Genomic DNA, 6,507 nt, shown 5'->3' on the forward strand with positions numbered 1-6,507 from the left:
TTTTATTCATCCAATATTAAGCCCACCAAGAAAAAAAAAAAGGAAAACAATTCCATTCATAGTAGCTTAAAACATATGTAGGGCCAGGCTTGATGGTTCACACCTTTAATATTCATAACTCAGGAGACTGAGGAAAGAGGATTGCAAGTTTAAGATCAGCCTCAGCAATTTAGTGATACCCTGTCTTAAAACAAATAAGAAAAAAGGACAGGAGATGTAACTGAATGGCAAAATGCCTGTGGGTTCAATTCCCAGTAGAAAAAACAAAAACAATTATGTAGATATAAATCTGATCAATGAAGTAAAAGATTTCTACAAGTAAAGTTACAGAATGGTAGAAAGAGTTGAAGATGTTAGAGGATGCATAAGCTTCCCAAATTCATGGATAATCAAAATTAATATTGTTAAAATGGCTGTATTGGGGCTGGGGTTGTGGCTCAGCAGTAGAGTGCTTGCTTAGCATGTGAGAGGTGCTGGGTTTGAGCCTCAGAACCACATATAAATAAATAAATAAATAAATAAAGTTTTTTAAAATAGCTGTATTACTGAAAATTATCTACAGAGTTTATTCAATCTCCATTAAAATAACAGTGATATTCTTCATAAAACTGGAAAAGCAATCCTAAAATTCACATAGAAGAATGAAAAACCCGGAATAGCCAAGGAAATCCTAAAGAAAGTGTCATACTGAAGGCACAACAATAATCAATTAAAATTATACTGTGTATATTATGAATGGGATAGTTTTCCTAATTTCTTTTTCAGTAAATTCATCATTCAGGTATAGGAACACAATTGATTTATAGGTGTTGATTTTATATCCTGCTTCGTTGCTGAATTCATTTATGAGTTCTAGAAGTATTCTGATGGAGTTTTTGGATCTTCTAAATATAGGAATATGTCATTGGCAAATAGATAATTTAAGCCCTTCCTTTCCAGTTTGTATTCCTTTAATAGGTTTATTTTTCCTTCTGCTGTCATTTATTTTTTCAAAAAAATCAATTAAAAAAATATACATTTATCATTCCTAATTGGTCTGGTTTCAAGTTTCAAGGATTATGAAAAATAGGAGTGGTAAAAGTGGGCATCCCTGACAGAGGAGCTGGCTTGTGTGCTCATGGCTATGATCCTGCAGGCGACAACTCAGGCCATGGGGCCTGTAGCCATGGAAATTTAGTTATCAAAATTGCCTCCAGAAGAAAGAACCTGACAAACCAGTAACAAAGGAAATAATCAGAAAGTTACTAGAATGCTAATATCCCTCATACCATATATTCGGCTGGTATCATAGGTTTTAAAAAAAATCTTCATGAAGAAGAAAGATCTTAAGCAACATGATGGATTCAGAAGCTCATGAAAAGAAGCCATGGATCCTTACATCTTCAAAACAAGACAGCTCACCTCATATTACAAATGTTAGTGAGATGAAGCATTACATGTACAGCTGCTGAGCAACTTTCAGCAACATAGCCATCATACTTCCCATTGAGAAGATCCTTCTTTGGCAGCAGCGCTATGCAATCTAAACCCACAATGTTGTGCTTCAGTTGAGGAGGGATGGATTTAGAAACTTGTATCACAGGATCCTTCTGCCATTAATGCAGAAAACAACCACCATGTCACTTACATTCATGCTATATAAGTTTTTGTCTTGCCTTCTCCAAAAGCATGTCAGTGCCACAGCGTTTGCAACACATGGTGTGGCAGCAGTACCTTACAGAAACAATAGAAGCCATCTTAATTCCATTGGAAAGAATTCAGACATTCCTTCAAGACCACAAGCATCATAACAAGTTCACAAACACTTATCAGGCTTTCAGAGCACTGAAATGCTATGGAATTGGAGAATGTTATTGAGGATTGGTGCCCATTATTTTCTTTAATGATTTCAGTATTGTCCTTTTTGGGCCTTTGAGGTCCCATTAAAGAATATCTGCCTACTACAATGACTCACAGTGCTCATTTGGTCAGTGACTTTATCTGGGGAGGTCTATTGGGTGCCATGTTGGTATTCTTGTTTTTTTTTTCCAATTGGTGTTGTTAAAACTTGCACACAGCCTCAGAATGTTGGGGAGTTTCAGTCTTTCCCCAAGTTTTTCAAAACAATCTGGCTTGAACATGAGGGGAAACTGACAAATCTTTTCATAGGTGCAGATCTGAAATACCATCAGTCTCTTATCTCTTGGGACATAATCAGTGTTACTTATGAGTTCCTGTTAAAGATTATATGAGAAAAGTCATTGGTGAAGTACCATTTGTCAACTAAATAGACCTAAGAATGTAGTTTGGGGGCTGGTGTTGTAGCTCAGTGGTAGAGTGCTTGACAAGCATGTGTGAGGCACTGGGATTGATTCTCAGCACCACATATAAATAGATAGATAGATACATAGATAGATAAACAGATAAATTGGTCCATATAAAAAGAAAATAAGGGATGGGGTTGTGGCTCGGCTGTAGAGCGCTCACCTGGCACGTGCAAAGCCCCGGGTTCGATCCTCAACACCACATAAAAAATAAACAAACAAAATAAATGTATTGTGTACAAATAAAAAATATTTAAAAAGAATATAGTTTGGTCTTATTCCTAATTGCCTCAAATATAAGTTGGTGTCATTAAGTACAGACCACATGAATTATGGGCAAAGTTAATTTCCTTAATCTTCAACAACAACAAAAATAAAAACAATAAAACATTTCAGTAGAAAAAAAGTGGGCATCCCTGTCTTATTCCTGTTTTTAAAGGAAATACTTTCAATTTTTCTCAATTCAGAATAATGCTGGCCCCAGTTTTTTTTATATATGGCCTTTACAATATTGAAGGATGTTTCTTTTATCCTTAGTTTTCTAGTGTTTTAACATTCATGAATGCCATACTTTGTCAAATACTTTTTTCTCCATTCACAACAGCCTCAAAAAATAAAATAAAATATTGAGAATCAATCTAAAAAAAGAGATGAAGACCCTCCATAATGAAAACTATAGAACACTAAAGAAAAAAATTGGAGAAGACTTTAGAAGTTGGAAAGATCTCCCATATTCTTGGATAGGCAGAATTAATATTTTCAAAACAACCAAACTACCAGAATAACTATACATTTCCATGCAATTCCATCAAAATACCAATGACATTCTTCATAGGAATAGAAAAAGCAGTTATGAAATCCATTTGGAAGAATAAGAGTCCCAGAACAGCCAAACAATCCTTAGTGAAAAGAAGCAAAGCAGGAGGCATCACAATACCAGACCTCAAATAATACTACAGAGCTTTAGTAACAAAAACAGCATGGTATTGGCACCAAAACAGGCAAGAATACCAGTGTAATAGAAAGGAAGATACAAAGAAAAATCCGCATAAATACAGTTATCTCATACTTGACAAAGGTGCCAAAAACATACCTTGGAGAAAAGATAGCCTCTTTATCAAACGGTACTTGGAAAACTGGAAATCCATTTGTAGCAGAATGAAATTTAATCCCTATCTCTCACCCTGAACAAAACTGAACTCAAAATGGATCAAAGACCTAAGAATTAGACTAGAAATCTGCACTTGTAATAAGTAAATATAGGCCCAACACTCGAACATGTTGGCTTAGGAGCTTAGTATCTTAACAACTAAATCATAAGAAATAAAATAAAATTCAATATTGTTATGGCATCAAATTAAAAATCTTCTTCACAGCAAAGGAAACCATCAAGAGCATGAAGAAAGGGCCTACAAAATGGGAAAAAAATATTTGCCACCTGCACCTCAAATAAAGCCTTTACTCCCAGGATACTCAAAGGACTCAAAAAACTTATCACCAAAAATTAAAACAACTCAATAAATAAATGATCAAAGAAACTAAACAGACTCTTCTCAAAAAAAGAAATATGAACAGTCAACAAATATATGACAAAAAATGTTCAACATCTCTGGCTATTATATAAATGCAAATTAAAACTACACTAAGATTTCATCTCACTCCAGTCAGACTGAAAATTATCAAGAATATAAGTAAAATAAATGGTGAGTCACTGGGTTCAATTCTCAGCACCGATATAAATAAATGAATAAAATAAAGGTCCGTCAACACTAAAAAATATTTTAAAAAAGATTCACTCTATAAGTAAAAATAAATGTTGGCAAGGATATGGGGAAAGGGTACACTCTTATATTGTTAGTGGGAGTGCAAATTGGTGCAACCACTCTGGAAAGCAGTATGAAGATTCCTCAGAAAACTTGGAATTAAAACCTCATTTGACCCAGTTATCCCATGCCTCAGTACATACCCAAGGATACTACAGACTACAGTAACACAGCCACATCAATATTTATAGCAGCACAATTCAAAATAGCTATGCTATGCAGTCAATCTAAGTGCCCTTCATCAGATGAATGGATAAATATAATGTGGTTTAAACATACAATGGAGTATTACTCAGCAATGAAGAAGAATGACTTTATGACATTCACAGATAAATGGATGTATCTGGAGACTATCATACAAAGTGAAATAAGCCAATACCCTGCAAAAAAACTCAAAGGTAAAATTTATTCTCTGACATTTGAGAGAAAATTCACAAAAAAAAAGCAGCATTAAAAAATAAAATTTCAGTGAAGTGCACAAAGGGAAATGGAGGAGGAATGGGAAAAGGAAAGACAGTGGAATGAATCTGACATCACTTTCCCATACATAAATAAATTTGCCTCAGTGAATATCAGCATTGAGTACATCTGTAAGAAATTAATTTTAAAAACATCTAAGGATAAATGGCAGAAATATCAGTAAAGCAGAGGAAAGGAAAGAGGGAGGGAGATAGAGTAGGGGATGTGAAGAGTATGCACTAAGAACTGAATAAGAACAAGGTATATTCCATGCTTTTATAATTATGAAAAATGGATTCTACTGTAATGCATAACTAAAAAAGACTAATAAAATTAATAATAAAGATATTACAAAAAAATAGAAATGAAATATCCTCCATCCAACATAAATTTGTTTGATTTTACTATTACCTCAGCATATGTAAAGTAGGATTTTTCCTCAAATAAAATATTTTTTTCACACACAAAAAATTATACTGTGGAGCAAAAAAAAAACCCAGCATTGTATGGGCATAAATATAGAAACATAAACCAATGGAATAGAATATAAGACACAGAGACAGAGCCACTCACCTTATCTTGACAAAGGTACCAAAAACAATCACTGGTGTGTAACGACAGCCTCTCCAATAATTTGTGTTAGGAAAATTGGGTATCCATATGAAGAAACACAAAATTTGTTCTCTATCTCTCACCCTGCACAAAATCAACTCAAAAAAAATAAAGGCCTAGGTTTAAGATTAGAATCTTTGCAATTTCTAGAATTAAACATAAGGAAAATTCTTTAACACATAGGCACAGGTGAGAACTTCATGAATAGGACTACTATAACTCAGGAAATAACAAGGCCAATAGCAAAGTAAACAATTTACAGATTGAAGAGACAACCTAAAAAATTGAGTAATATCTTTCCCTCTTACTTTCCATCAGATGATTAATATCCAGAGAATATAAAATAACTAACACTCAGCACCAAAAATTCCTAATAACCTGCTTAGTAAATGGGCAAATGAAATGTACAGACACTTTTCAAAAGAAAGTACAAATGGCCAACAAGTATATGAAAAAATATTCAACAATTTTAGCCTTCAGAGAAATCAGAATCAAAACTTGTTGAGAGCCACAGCCAAAGGGGCCCCAGCAAACTTCCAACTGTCAGCAAACTTCTAGCTGCCAGCTGATGATTGGGCACAGTGGCCCCAGCAAACTCCTAGCTGCCAACTGATTGGTTCCTCTGCGGTGATGCTCATCGGGGCTGTTTCCCCGCCCTTTCAGACCACAGAGCTGCTCATTGGGGGATATTTTTTGGCTCTGCCCACAGGACCCAGCCAATCGGCCTCAAGAGCAGGAGGAGTGGGGGAGGTTGAGAGGCTTGTGGGAAGCCGGTGGTGGCAGTTGGGCTCTGAGAGAATTCCTGAAAAGCTGTGTGGTGTGTGTGTGTGTGTGTTCTAAAAATAAAGTTTGTTTCCTTTGACAAGTGGCTCCTGAATTGTGCCCAGCCAGACTGCGGCAAAAACTATCCTGAAATTCTAACTTACTCTATTCTAAATGGCAATTATTGAGGAAAAAAACTACTGTAAATGTTGGTGAAGATGCAGAGAAAAGGAACTTTTATACATTGTTGATGGGAATTTAAATTAGTACAACCACTATAGAATTCAGAATGGAAGATCCTCAAAAAGATGAATACAGGGGCTGGTGTTATAACTCAGTGGTAGAGCACTTGCTTAGCACATATGAGACACTAGACTCTATCCTCAGCACCCCATGAAAATAAATAAATAAAATATAGGTATTGTGTTCATCTACAACTAAATATATCTTTAAAAGATAAAACTATCATATGACTCAGCTATACCCCTTCTTGGTATTTATCTAAAATAACTGAAGTCAATATATTTTAGTGATACATTGCATACCCA

The 6,507-nt window shown here is 34.9% G+C and overlaps 1 pseudogene; it reads left to right on the plus strand.

The window, feature by feature from the left end:
* The first annotated feature begins 906 nt into the window (after nt 1-906).
* Nucleotides 907-2,709, plus strand: LOC101966432 (mitochondrial nicotinamide adenine dinucleotide transporter SLC25A51-like; annotated as a pseudogene).
* The last annotated feature ends 3,798 nt before the right edge of the window (nt 2,710-6,507 follow it).

The sequence above is a fragment of the Ictidomys tridecemlineatus genome, chromosome X (assembly GCF_052094955.1).
Source record: "Ictidomys tridecemlineatus isolate mIctTri1 chromosome X, mIctTri1.hap1, whole genome shotgun sequence".
Classification (NCBI taxonomy): domain Eukaryota; kingdom Metazoa; phylum Chordata; class Mammalia; order Rodentia; family Sciuridae; genus Ictidomys; species Ictidomys tridecemlineatus.